The sequence below is a fragment of the Vanessa atalanta genome, chromosome 25, assembly GCF_905147765.1.
Source record: "Vanessa atalanta chromosome 25, ilVanAtal1.2, whole genome shotgun sequence".
In the NCBI taxonomy this organism is placed as follows: Eukaryota; Metazoa; Arthropoda; class Insecta; order Lepidoptera; family Nymphalidae; genus Vanessa; species Vanessa atalanta.
Window position 1 is genome coordinate 685,333 of NC_061895.1, and position 14,385 is coordinate 699,717.

Sequence of the window (14,385 nt, forward strand, 5' to 3'; positions counted from 1 at the left end):
TGAAAATTCAGTGGTGAGTGCCTGGATTTGAACCCGCAATCATCGGTTAAGATGCACGTGTTCTAACCACCAGGCTATCTCGGCTCTTTATATATGGCAACAATATTAAGAAAGTTGTATGACCTTCGCCATACTGTCTCTAAATTAAAATTACGATTGATACAAATTTGCAGTTGATAGAAACAAACAAACAATTCTACATGATATATTACATGTATTTAAAGACCATATTGCACATACAACAACACACACACACACACACACAATACTTAATCTATAACACGTTAGGAACCAAATCCTAGAAGTAAGTACTGGTACTTGTGTTAGGATGGCCCGCTCTTCCATTACAAAAAAAAAATCTAATTTTCTAAAACAATAGAAATAAGTTATACCAAACCTAAGAGTAATATGCCTGCGTGTATGAGTATGAATAAGTATGTGTAAATGTTTGTCTATGTTTGTGTGAATGTATGTATGTTTGTGTATTAAGAAACTCATCGTAATAAACTTTCTATTTCATTGTAGCTTAAATCTAGCAAGTAATCTGTCAATATGTTTTTACAGTTATTGTAATAACATAAGAGTTGCTGATAAAAAAAATGAAAACCATTTATAAATAAAAAAAAAAACGAAATCAAAATAAAATGATAAATATTTAATTATTTTATATTATTTTATATGGTGAGATCAATATTGAAAGTTAAAACAAAACGTAGCCGTCACGCATCGTATGATTTTTACCATCGAAGTTGGTATATGTTGATATAGTTATAATTAAAGAAAAACAATGAATAAATATGTTATAATATATGGCAATAAAGTATAAAAACACCATAGAGACTCGAGGGAGTTGAGATCTGCGGTGGAGAGGGCGCATGAGAGCATAAGAGAGCTTCATGCCGATTACCGTCGCGGCATATGAGTCCTTAATCTTAGAAGCTGTACACCAGAAAGATACTATACAAAATTCCACTAATTTTACTAATCAAGACTATAAAATTACCATTTTACAGTTGGTGGTATGTTTTAATATATAAATAACACAAGATATGCAGGAAACACTATACAGTTTGCCAAAGCCAAAGGTGACTTAATCTGGCATTTTTTTTCTTACCAACGGCCAAGATTGGTCTTTGGATAGTGAATTATTCCCTCCGTTACCAATGGCCAACACGGAATCCGAGCTGTTTGATGCTATGAGCCAGTATCCTTTCAAACCTGCTGGTAACTCACAAACAAACACACAATGAAGATTCATCAGCACATTCAAGCACTCATCATTAAGTTGGAAAATTCTGGAACGAAATATTGTATATGCTTCTATGATATTTTATTCAATATGTCTAATGAAAAGTAATATTTACTTAAACCTTTTAGTATTTTTTTTAATTGAGGGAAGTTTGAAAGTAGCTACGGAAACCGAGAAGCTATGTGGAAACCGGCTGTCATGATATGGGCATGTTATGCGGAGGAATGAGGACCGTGTTGTGATGAAGGTCTTGAGCATGGATGTGGATGAATATAGAGGTAGGGGACGACCAAAGAAACGATGGATGGATTGTGTGAAAGACGATATGCTTAGAAAGTATATTACTTGTGAGATGACGTCCGACAGAGAAGTATGGAAGAAGAAGACATGCTACGCCGACCCCAAGTAAAATTGAGATAAGGGCAGGAGGATGATGATTTAATTGAACTTACTGATTTTCAAACATTGCCCAAGAATTAACAAGGTTGAATCCTGATTCTTCTTAATTAGTGCTTAAATTGGTTAGGCGCCTAAGTAACTAAAGATCTAAATTTCTTAAATTACATGCCTCGTGTATTCGTAACAATAACACAGACGTGACCGACATTATTACGCTGGTCAATCTATAGAACCAGCCCTGCCAAGCAATACATAGTGGACACAGGACGCACGCATAGACACAAGTGCACTTGTCTATCAGATTTATATAGGAAATAAATCCGCTAAATACGCTTTTTAAAACATTGAAAGGGAATACCTTTCGACTTACGGACTTTGAACTGAGGACCTCGAATGCACAAAGCACTTTGAACTAGCCACTAGACCAGCGTGGCAGCAGCAAATATAGACGAGACATGGCGTGAATGTCAAGAAAAAGAAAAGTGATTACTTTTGGCGAATCAGGAAAATATCAAAATTGGAAGTAATCCTGACATTAATAGAAGATTATTAAAGTTGCGCGTTTACACCCAAGTAAAGCTACACTAAACAGCGGGTATAAACCATTCTCTACATCGTCAATATACTTGTATCCATTATCCATGATGATTATCCATGTAGCTATCTGTAGGGGCTAATCCGCTAGGGGATTCGACAAAATTTGGAAAGTATTTTTCAATTTATAGTTTGTGAAATTATTGAATCAAAATATATATCCTATTTGAATAAATAAATGCAAAAAGAAAACATAAAAAAACATCGTAATAAAAATCCGTTGTGATAAAAATTATTTTCGGAAGTTAAAAGGGTTCACACTAAAGACGTAACATATTAAAAATGACCATTTATGAACTGCCACAGCGAGTAAAATATAATCCCACTAAGTTAACACTCGAAGCTCAAGCTACTCGAAGCCCGCCACTTCCATTAGTCTCTGCTCTCAGGAAGTTATGAATAATATTAACGAATTCATTTCGAGAAAGAATCACTTTTGTATTGTTTCAAAATATAAATAGTTAAATTCGGTTTGTTTCTTTATCTGTTCTATAAATGAGTTTTAACTTTGGAATCCATTTCGAACGATTGTATTTTTAAATTGCCTTCTTTTAGTTTAGAGATATTTTTTGAGTATACATTTGTAATTTACCGCAGAACACTCTCGTGAAGTATCAAAAAGTGATGTGTGACAATAATTATACTGATTGTAGCATATTACAAATACACGCATAAAAATAGCGTATAATATTAGTCAGGTTCTTATTCTTTTGAGATGTGAGTGAGACACGAATTGAATTTTAACAGAATAACTAACTGCACATGTATACTCGAGGTGGTACCTATCTACTGATTATTACTTAGATATGGTCAAAACTGTCGAGTTTTGACCGTAATTCATTGCTAATAAAAATATCAGATATATAGATAAAATAAGAAAAAAAATAAGGCTCAGTAGGACAATGCCCTGGTCATTATTAAGAAAAAAAAAGGGATGTCACACGTCATTGATTTTAAAATTTGATAAGACATGTCTTGTCTCTTGTACGAATGTTTTATTTTACGTGATGTATTTGTAAGACATAAGATATACTGGCTGAATCTGCGGCTTTATTCGCGGAAAATTTATAAAACTTCACCTGCAGCACATAAATTTTCGCCTCGAATTCACCTCCTAAAGGAAAGAATTAAAAAAAAATAAGACTACGTCCTTTCACGGGACTCAGACCTACCAAATTCTATCTTAATGGTTTCAACAGTATTAGCGTGAAGAGGCAACAGACAGAGTTACTTTCGCATTTATAAAATTCATATATTTTTGCTTCCTCTTCTCTATATAAACTTGCTCTGCGTTTTGCTTATAAAAGGATACAAAGTTTTTTCTTCGCGTACTAATATATAGATTTGTTCTAAGATAAATATTTTTAAGTTAAGTAGTCCAACGTTCATTACGCTTAGTATGTAAAATAGTCAACGGCATAGGTTAGGTTAGGTTAGGTTATGAAGTAGGCAATACAAACTAACGTCCAGATCCTTAAACACTTATCAATGGCAGATTTACTAATCAGACAAAATACTGAACGCTCATTGGTCATTTTTACGTCATCAAATGACATCGACCAATTACAATTCAGATTAAATTAGAATCAGTTAATTTGACGTTCCATTCCGTTAAATAAGTGTGTATTGTGTTTTTTTTTTTTATTCAATGCGTAATTTATATTTTTTTTAAATATAAATAAAATACCATTAAAACGAAAAATACCCCAATTTCTATACGAATATAATATAAAATATCGCCAAGACTCACACACGACTGTACTCTCTACAGTCTATGTACTTTGCAATTTATTTGAACATCACGTTTTTCCACGAGTTATTACTGCGGCCAAGTTTAACTTAAATGTACTCGTATAAAACGCCCAAAGAATGAATTTTTATTGTTCCCACATACATATTCCACTTGGCAATCATTTCTTAGTTTATTACACGCGTTTATAATCTGTGACATATTTTTTTCGAACATTCATCCTCACTGACACAAGCCAAGACTTAAAATTCTAGAAAATTCTAGATTTACGATGTCGAATTTATTCGCGCTCGACAAAATGCACTCGAATTTAATGTTCATAGGCTGAATAATGTGTATAAAATACCGGTTAATGACTCGAGGGGCAAGGAACTTTGAATGAGTTTACTTTTATAGTGTTGTCTTGTGAATGGATTTTGTTTTTTTGGACTTATATTTTAATGCTTTAGGCTTATTTTATTTTTTTAATTAGTTTCGTTTGTTTGATCGTTTTTTAAACAAATAGTAGTTTGAATCTGGATCTTTATTCGTTGATTGGTTTCAATACAAACAAATATCTCACTAGTGGACATAATCTACATTACAAATAAAATAAAACAATACATACTGTATCACCCTACATACCTCAGACTTTCTTCCAATTACCGGAAAAATGTGAGAATATAATAAAAGACTAGCAACATTTTTTTAGTTAGTTTTCATTATTATAAATCTTTGTAAAATAAAATAGTATTTTTTAAATACAATTTGAATTCATTTTGCTACTGAATTTTATTTAAAAGTAACATTTTTAATAATAATTTTATATATGTATTTTATAGTGTAAATACGATTCGAATATATCTTCCGAGACTATATGATAACCATTAAACACTGCTTACAATTTAACGCAATACTTTTCGACAGATTTTATATACAATATTTCGATTTGAATTTTAGTTAAATTATAAAAAATCTAACCAAACCGAAAGACAATATAAAAACTGTAAACGTTTTATGATAAATTGAATTACCGTTCACGATCTTGTAATCAAACGGTACTTACAATTTTACAGAGACATATTATATAAGAAAATATCTTTATAAATTATAACTATGTATTATTCTCATATTCTGATGTATAAACTATATTATTGTAAAATTTTCATCAAAATCCATTCGATAGTTTTTGCGTGAAAGAGTAACAAACGTCCGTACTTACAAATCGCCTTTATAATATTAGTAAGGTTTTCCCTATATTATTAAAATCTTGTCTATAAACATTAAATGTATTTAAAATATATATATATCAAAATAATTATGTTTCAGACAGAATTACATTTTAAAGTTAAATGAAGTAACTGCGCCGACATTAAAATCGCTCGTGTTAATGCGGATAAATAAAGTCTCTGCTATTTAGAAACGGAGATTACAGCATAAATCAGGGGCTAAATTGCACGGCTATGTATGTAGTTGCCGAGAAGAAGTATCGTTACAAGAATTCTAGAATCGTCTGTTACAGTACGGTTACAATTCACTGGTATTTTGAACTAATTCTTTTTTGGAATGCATTCGATTTTTGAAAATATATTTTTACTGATGTATTTGATTTCGTTTTTATCTACATTTTTAAATGACCGAACATTTAATCGGACAGAGAAAAATAAAAGGCGGCTCAATAAGTCATTATTATTTACTACATTGACATACTTAGATTAACAGCCTGTAAATTTCCCACTGCTGGACTAACGCCTCCTCTTCCTTTGAGGAGAATGTATGGAGCATATTCCACCACGCTACTCCAATGCGGGTTGGTGGAATACACATGTGGCAAAATTTCGTTGAATTTAGACACATGCAGGTTTCCTCACGATGCACCGCCGAGCACGAGATGATTATAAACATAAATTAAGCACATGAAAATTCAGTGGTGCTTGCCTGGGTTTGTACCCGAAATCATCGGTTAAGATGCACGCGTTCTAACCACTGGGCCGTCTCGGCTTATTTCCTAGTCTTACATTATTTATCAATAGGGTCGCACTACGATAAAATAAAACCAATCGAGTCAACTTTACTATCTTTGTGTGCGTGATAGCTGTGTTTCCGTGTACTTAGTGGCCAACAGTTGGCCACTACTTTTTGTCGTGTTCACAGCTTTGACAGTCTATCTGTAGGTAATTTGGTTGAGTGTAAAATCCTTTAGCGAGATATGAGATATGTATGTTTATTATATACTGGTGTAAATAAAACCATGTAAAAACCTTTAAAACTATCCTTTATTCTTAACTCGTACCTCTAAACCACACATTAACTACTAAAACAAGGAACACATAAAACGAACTTCATGCGGAAACGTAAATAGAGTCGCCTAGACGAATGCGTCGGGTTTGAGTCGTAAATTCGAACTTTTAAATACCACCCTAGAGATGGCGAACGGGGGTTGAGTGTGGTAATGAAATATCGGACACTAGCGACCCGCCCCGGTTTCGCATGGATGGTATAATTTTTTTAAAAAAATAGTATTAATATTACTTATACTCGATACTATAATTTTTTTTTTTTATTTGGGTCGAAGTTCTATTTACAAGTAACCGATAAATAGGTTAGTTTTATATATTGTTAATACACTTTCAGACCTTAAATTACTTTTAAAATTATAGTTAGAGTTGTTTGGGAAATTATTTAATTAAAAATTATGGAAGATATATTCAGCGTGGGTCACTTCGGAAAAGAACGTTAGAGAAATCAATGTAAATAATGATAAAATGATTTTTTATTTAATAATTAAGAACACCGTTCGCCATTATGTACACCGGTATAACGTAAGTTCATACAGTGAACTATAGAAATAAAAAAGTGTACGACGTCAAGTCCGTGAATAATGCCAATAATTGCCTTTCCTTTGAGTGCCACCAGCAGGAATCTGGATCAATTAGGTAATCAACCCCAAGATACTTTTATTGAGAGATCTCGATATAACTTTTTCAAATCCATTTCGGTCATTTTGATCACATTTACCGAACGTGCTTGTAATTAAATTACAACACATTAATTAATAACTAGTTATCAATTAGCTTTATTAATATAATTACGAGTTTGTCACATAATATTACCAATTGCGAACATAATCTTTAATTGTTAACGACACGTGCAGATGACACTTTCTATCGATAAAATATTGACAAGACACAAAATCTCATATAAAATCACATATTTGATTTTCTTTAACGCTTGGGATTAAATAGAACGGTGATTTTGCTCACGGCTTTCATTCACAAGGGGGGAAATAATTGTAGGGTAAATTATAAATATGTGCAAATACAAGTGCACACACAGACTAATTAAATAATGACTGTGAATACTAACATCAATGTAAATCTCGTTATTTGAGAGCAACCACGCGAATTGTAATATTGACTATTTTTTTAATTAACATAAAAATTAATAACATTAAGTGCTTAAATATATACAAATATGAATTAAAAATAGTTACTGTACAAATCTTGACCGCGTGGAATGGTGGCAAGAATGCTAGCAGCATTTTCCCGTTGAATCGCAATTCCGATCCTCTGGGATACAAACGAACCAGCCCTCCTGTCACCAGTGGAGGCAATAAGACGAGGTGTTATACTTTTGATGAAGTTTTTTGCACCATTACTCCAAGGGCCAAGTGCTTCGACAGCAAAAAAAAGTAATTTGACATAAGACACGAATATTAAGATCTTTTTTTTTAAGGTTTCCTTAAATAAAATACATTTTATTTTGTTTTGAACCTGACCATGAAAAACACCGTAATACCGTTCATTACAAGTTACAGAAATGTATTTCCACCTTACCCGATCCGTAGACGTTGTACTCACGTCCCACACGTTCCCTATAGACTGTTTCAAATAACTAAAATATAATTATTATTGTACATGCAAAATATATATCTCGCTGAGTTTCTTTCGCCGGAGAAGAATCTCAGGTCCGTGGTGTTAAATTCGAACCGGTGGCAGATTTTTGACAATCAATAAGCAAGTGTAAACACTTCTATATTGAATAAAGATTTTTGTCTCACTTAGAGCAATTTTTGTTTTTCACCGACTTGAACAACTTGTTTTCCTTTATTCAATATAAAAAAATAATTATGTGGCATTCTCTCCAAGCTAGCAACAGCCCCACTGCTAGTGCTGTTAAAATTTTACGTTGAAAAGCATCCTACGTTGTTGTCGAGATGTATGTATGATGTATGATGAGATGTACATATTTTGTGATCCCTTTTACACTATATTCAAATAATTCTATATATTCCAGAATTTTAAAGATGAATTTGTAGTTCCTAAATAGATTTAAGCTTATTTAGTTTACATTTTATCTTTTTTATTTCGTTCGTCCTTAGTAAGTAATATTTTTTAGTAAAATTAGTAAGAATATTTAATAAATTGTTAAGTAATTAGTGTAGATATAAGCGACTTGGTGTAAATACTGTAATGCTTATATTTTTCAAATAAAGATTATTATTATTATCTGTGTATTGGCAGTGGTGACTCAACATCAGTTAGCCCATTTACTGGTCCGGTTACCTACTACATATAAAAGGCTTAAAAAAAGCTTTCCCAGCAGTAGAATGAGGAAACTTCCGCATGTTCGCGACTCTACAGTTAACACTAATTAATTATTGACACAATATTTGTAATGTTTATCGCAGTAGCTGACATACAAATTACAGGTATTTTCCGTTAATTAATTTGGGTTCCTATTTTTACCTTAAATATATTATCATCATATTATTGTAATGCTTGTTGACTTCCAGGCAGGAGACATAACATACATATATAATTGTATTTAACTAACATGACTGTATTTTTAGATGTTGAAAAAGACTAACTACTGAGTTTCTTGCCGCTTCTTCTCGGTAGAATCTACATTCCGAACCGGTGGTAGCTTAACTTTATATAGTTATCTCATTATTATTATTTTAATTTTATAATGTTTTATTTTATCAATTAACTTTTTATAATTTTTACAATGTTGACTCATATTTAAATTTTCAAGTAATTTTATAACACCTGTAAAAAGTAGGTAATTACACAATTACTTATGATGACTTTTGGTCTGTTGTGTATTTTTGTCGTACTACTTGTTGGTGTTGTCAAATAAATAAAATAAATATTGAAAAACTTGGCTTTAATTCATAAATAAAACAATTGTACGTCCTATACAATGAAAAACATATCACAGAGAATCAATTTTCCCGCCACAATGAATATCTGTCAATGATAATGTTGCCAGATTAAAAAAAAAGATTAATATACAAAGTTGCAGAAACTCGGCTGTAATAAATACTTACTTACTATTATAAAATATACATATATATATATATATATATATGTGGTATAATAAGTAATTTATAAAGAGGATATAGTGGACAGTTGTCATAGAATGTAACACAATGTAAATTTAGATTCCGGAGTTATTAAAGAAATATTACTTTTTAAAACGTTTCAATCACAATAATCTCACATATAGATATATATATAATGAGTATGACATTCTAATTGAGTTGTAAAATATATTTTTGCAGTTGATAAGTAACGTATCTGATCGCAATGAAATGTAAAATTAAAATTTCAATTTATCACGTTGATTATCACATAGATATATGTTATAACCACCACCACAAAGTTTGGGAATTAAGATGTTATTTCTTTTGTGACTGTAGTTACACTGTCTGACTCACCCTTTAAGACGGAATACAACACCAAGTATTACTGTATGATGGTGAGGCTTGCACATAGCAATACTACTAAGCGTAATAAAGGGACGTTATAAGCAAACGAAACCTCAAAATTGTACACATAATTGTATACACTAGTAAATATACATAATAAAATATAATAAAACTACTATTTTGTGCATTTCAGAGTACCAGGTCGTAGACTTCAGTGGTTCATCTAGGAACACTTTGGGCGAAAAGAATTGTCAAAACTGCTTCTTGGTGATTGGTGATGACCAGCTGACATCCCTCTTCGCTCGGAGTTAATATTTATTTCACTTATTCCGTTCACCGATATCTTAAAACATTTTTATAAAATTTTAACTGTAACAGATTTGTGAAATACTAAGATAACATTTATTAATTAATTAATCCCATCTTCGTCCGGGTGAAATAATTTCATTTACTTCCCGAATGTAGCGCCATCTACCGGGCTCAATCAACCAACTCGAGATCCACTCAAATAAACACAAAAAAAAAAACACTTAAATTGGTCGGTTATTTATATAAACCCCCAATATACGCATAAGTATACAAATATAACTTGACTTGCAACGATTTAACAGAACATGTGATTCATAATCGACGATTCAAAATTGCTTTTATTTACTTGAATAAATAATACTTATTTGTTTTTTTTTTTAATGCTACAGTCAAATGTTAAGAGTGACGTAACAATAACAGTTAACGCATGGAGAATAAGAACTTGGTGAAAATGTATAAAATTTCAACCATCATTACCCTCATCATAACTGTTAATATTTATCATTTATCTATTTAAATTCCTGTTTTTTTATATATTTATTTTATTTTGTCAATTATTTCATTGCATTGTGAAAATAACTTGGTTCCAAATGGTTGTAACTCACGACACCTCTTGTTTAACAAATCGATTGCTATGTAAAACTGATCAGTCAATTGTTAATTTTGTGTGTCATATTACTTTGTAATAAACCACAGTAAGCACCTCTGTTTTTATGTTAACAAAGCATAGTTTTAACATATTATTTGAATATAAAAACATCTTAATATTACTTTGAAACTTACAGTATAAATATATTTCTTTTATTTAATTATTTATTGATTCAAAACTAAAATTCGTCTTGTAATATATGCTACTCTTCCCTGCTATTTATTATTATAAATACATATTATATACAACAACTGATTAAAAATTAATTAAACTAATCACCACCGCTAAGAAACTGAAACTGATGTGGGGCAATGAGCGCATTTTTTGACAGCTCTACGGTTGGAAGATTACGTATGTGTAACATGCGATGGCAATTAACAGCAAACATACATAAGTACATTGGAGTTTGTACGTATGTACGTTCGTTGTTAATTTTCGTCAGCATTTCACAAGAATGAATAAGGATATCATCAAGAAATAGTATTATACGAGGCATGAAACCAAAACCTGATGCGATGAAAAAATGGCTGTATAGTCGAATGATGAAATGTATGTTAAGCAAGAGACACGAAGAGAAGGATCTGAGGGAGATTGAAAATAGTGAGATATATATAGAATAAAAGGAAACAAAAGATTATACAGTAAAAGAACTACTTTATTTTTTGTCTATGATCCATGTTTAATGATAAAGAATTGTTATTATGTAAATATTTATTTAAGAATATAAAAATAATCTCTATGGTATTTCATATGATATTTATTGTTTCTTTATATATTTAATTTTCTTTTCGAGAATTGGTTTTTTTTTCGTACAAATCTGTAACTAAACAAAAGTAATAATAAGATTATGATAATCGCCTCTTCTAATTCGTTTCTTTAAGAAATGTAACTAACAATAACATTTGTAAACAATATACTAAAGATTGCCTAATTAATAAAAGTACACAAGCACATAAACAAGGAAAATATTTTATTTATAAAAAAACAGTAAAATAAAAAAATAAAAAAAAAACTGTTCGAAAAACCAATTAAGTTTTTTAAATATATAGAGAAATGTAATTTAAAGTTAATTAATTAAATAATTTCTTTTTAAAGGCTGAGTTCAAAGGTTACTATACAATAAGTGAGTTCATGGTCGTTAGCACAACTTGTTGAATGTATGTACATGTGCTAATTAGGTAATTAAATTGTCAAAAAAATAACCCGTTGAGTTTCTTTCGCCGGTTATTAAGTCAGGGTATTTTCTTTTTCGAACATATGGTTGTATTTTATTTTACAATCAATAAGTAAGTGTAATTCTATATTAAATAAAGGAATTTGATTTGATTTGAATAATTCATAATATTGTTTAAAAAAAAATTATGTAATTTTAAATACAAATTGTAAATAAAAAAAATAAGAATTTTGATGGAAATTTGTACCTCTTATTAATGTCAGTCATAAAAAACTGACTTATGTAAGTATAGCCGGATGTTTAAGTGAGTGTACCTAAGCTAAACTATTACTCATGATAATATATAAGTCTCCTTCACTAGTTCTTCTTAACTAGTTACAGAATTTTGTCAATAATTAACAAATTGTGTTTATTTATTGTAGAGTTACCGACAACAATTACGAGTATAATGTACACAAATAGAGATGCCACTTATTGTTTAATAAATAATTCTTTAATTAATAGATATATATCGCAATAAAATATATAATTAAAAAATAATTGAAAAACTGTTATTTAATTTAACATACATTTACAATTTATAAAATTAAAAATCATAAATAAGTATTAGTGCAATAGATTTTTTTGTTCATATTAAACAATAGCAGAATAAAGTTTATTATAATTCATCTCGGGCTCAGCGGTGAAGGAAAACATCGTGAGGAAACCTGCATGTGTCTAATTTCAACGCAACGCAACGCATTGAAACAGCGTGGTGGAATATGCTCAAAACCTTCTCCATAAAGGGAGAGGAGGCCTTAGCCCAGCAGTGGGAAATTTACAGGCTGTTAATGTAATGTAATGTGAAATGTAATTTATTAATTTAATGTTAAAATTGCTGATGATGTCGCCCTAACCGATTTCGGCGCAAGTGTGTGCGAAAAAACAATCCGATGGTATGATAAGTCAGATACGATCAAAAAGAGTTCAGGCGCCGGACCAATGTCATTACGTGCTTTTTGGTACCCATAGTATACATACCTCTATACTCCGCGCTGCTACAGAGATTTATTCACTAGGAAAATCTAATATCTTTTAATCGGCCTGACTTCTACTACTACTAAACCCAAAGTCTAGTGATTTGCGGCGTTATATTCAGCCGCTACACCAACGTGGTCGTTTTTGATTAATTTTAATATCTGTAGTGACATCTGTGTAGATCCAATGAACTATCATCATAATGATTTCATAGTATTTATTAGTATAGTTATTCATAAATAATAATTGATAAAATTATTGTTTATAACTCCATTAATGAAATAATGCCGAAACATGACAGAGGTGTTTTATAGTACTACTAAAACTAGTAAAGTTTACGCCCGCGACTTTGCCTGTGTATAAGAGGGGCGTAAGTTTTAAGTATAGAAAGTGGCCTTTGTAGTAAACTACCCTTACTTGGGGTTCAAGCATAAGCAAAGAAAATTTTATAAAAATCGGTTCAGTAGTTTAGGTATGAGAACGTAACAGACAGACAGACAAAGTTTCTTTCTCATTTATATTAGTACAGATAGTACAAGTTTTTTTTCATGATATCGGTAGGCGGACGAGCAAATGGGCCACCTGATGTTAAGTGGTCACCACCGCCCATAGACAATGGCGTTGTAAGAAATATTAACCATTCCTTACATCACCAATGCGCCACCAACCTTGGGAACTAAGATGTCCCTTGTGCCTATTGTTACACTGGCTCACTCACCCTTTAAGCCGGGACACAACAATACTGAGTACTGCTGTTTGGCGGTGGAATATCTGATGAGCGGGTGGTACCTACCCAGACGGGCTTGCACAAAGCCCTACCACCAAGTGTATATTGAATAAATTTTATAACAGTAATAATGCGTAAACAGTTCCTATATTAACATAACACATAAATAAATAAACACAACATAAATCCGTGACTTGCAACAGTTTATGATATCAACAAAAACCTATTTAAAAGAACAACAAGTCAATTAATAAGGATACAAGTATTGAAAGTAAGACATTAATTAGCCTCAATTAATATATTTATCACAATAACCCTTCTAGGGCAACGTAAGGACCTCTGTACTTTACAATGAAATTATTAAATATTGAAGGACTGTTAAATTTCTTAGTTATTATTTTTTTTTTATTTATAATTCGTGATATCTTTGTAAGTATAATCCATACTAATATTATTTGACGACCTCTGTGGACGAGTAGTGTGTTGCCGGTTTTCATGGGTACGCCACTCCGAGGTTCCGGGTTCGATTCCCAGCCGAGTCGATGTAGAAAAAGTTCATTAGTTTTCTATGTCGTCTTCAGTCTGGGTGTCTGTGGTACCGTCGTTACTTCTGATTTTCCATAATACAAGTGCTTTAGCTACTTACATTGGGATCAGAGTAATGTATGTGATGTTGTCCAATATATTTTTTTTTATTTATTTATTTAAATGCGAAAGTAAGTCTATCTGCCTGTTTGTTGCTCTTACACGGCCAAACCACAAAACCGAATTTAAAAAAACTTGCTATGAAGGAAGCTTGAACTCAAAAAAGGGATATAGGTTAAT

The 14,385-nt window shown here is 31.3% G+C and overlaps 1 protein-coding gene across 1 annotated transcript in view; it reads left to right on the forward strand.

Annotated features, from left to right (window-relative positions):
* LOC125073756 overlaps positions 1-9,986 on the forward strand; it is a 62,153-nt gene extending 52,167 nt beyond the window's left edge. The window contains exon 6 of the mRNA XM_047684785.1: positions 9,878-9,986. The gene's annotated coding sequence lies outside the window, so the exon portion shown is untranslated. The remainder of the gene's footprint in view (positions 1-9,877) is intronic.
* The last annotated feature ends 4,399 nt before the right edge of the window (positions 9,987-14,385 follow it).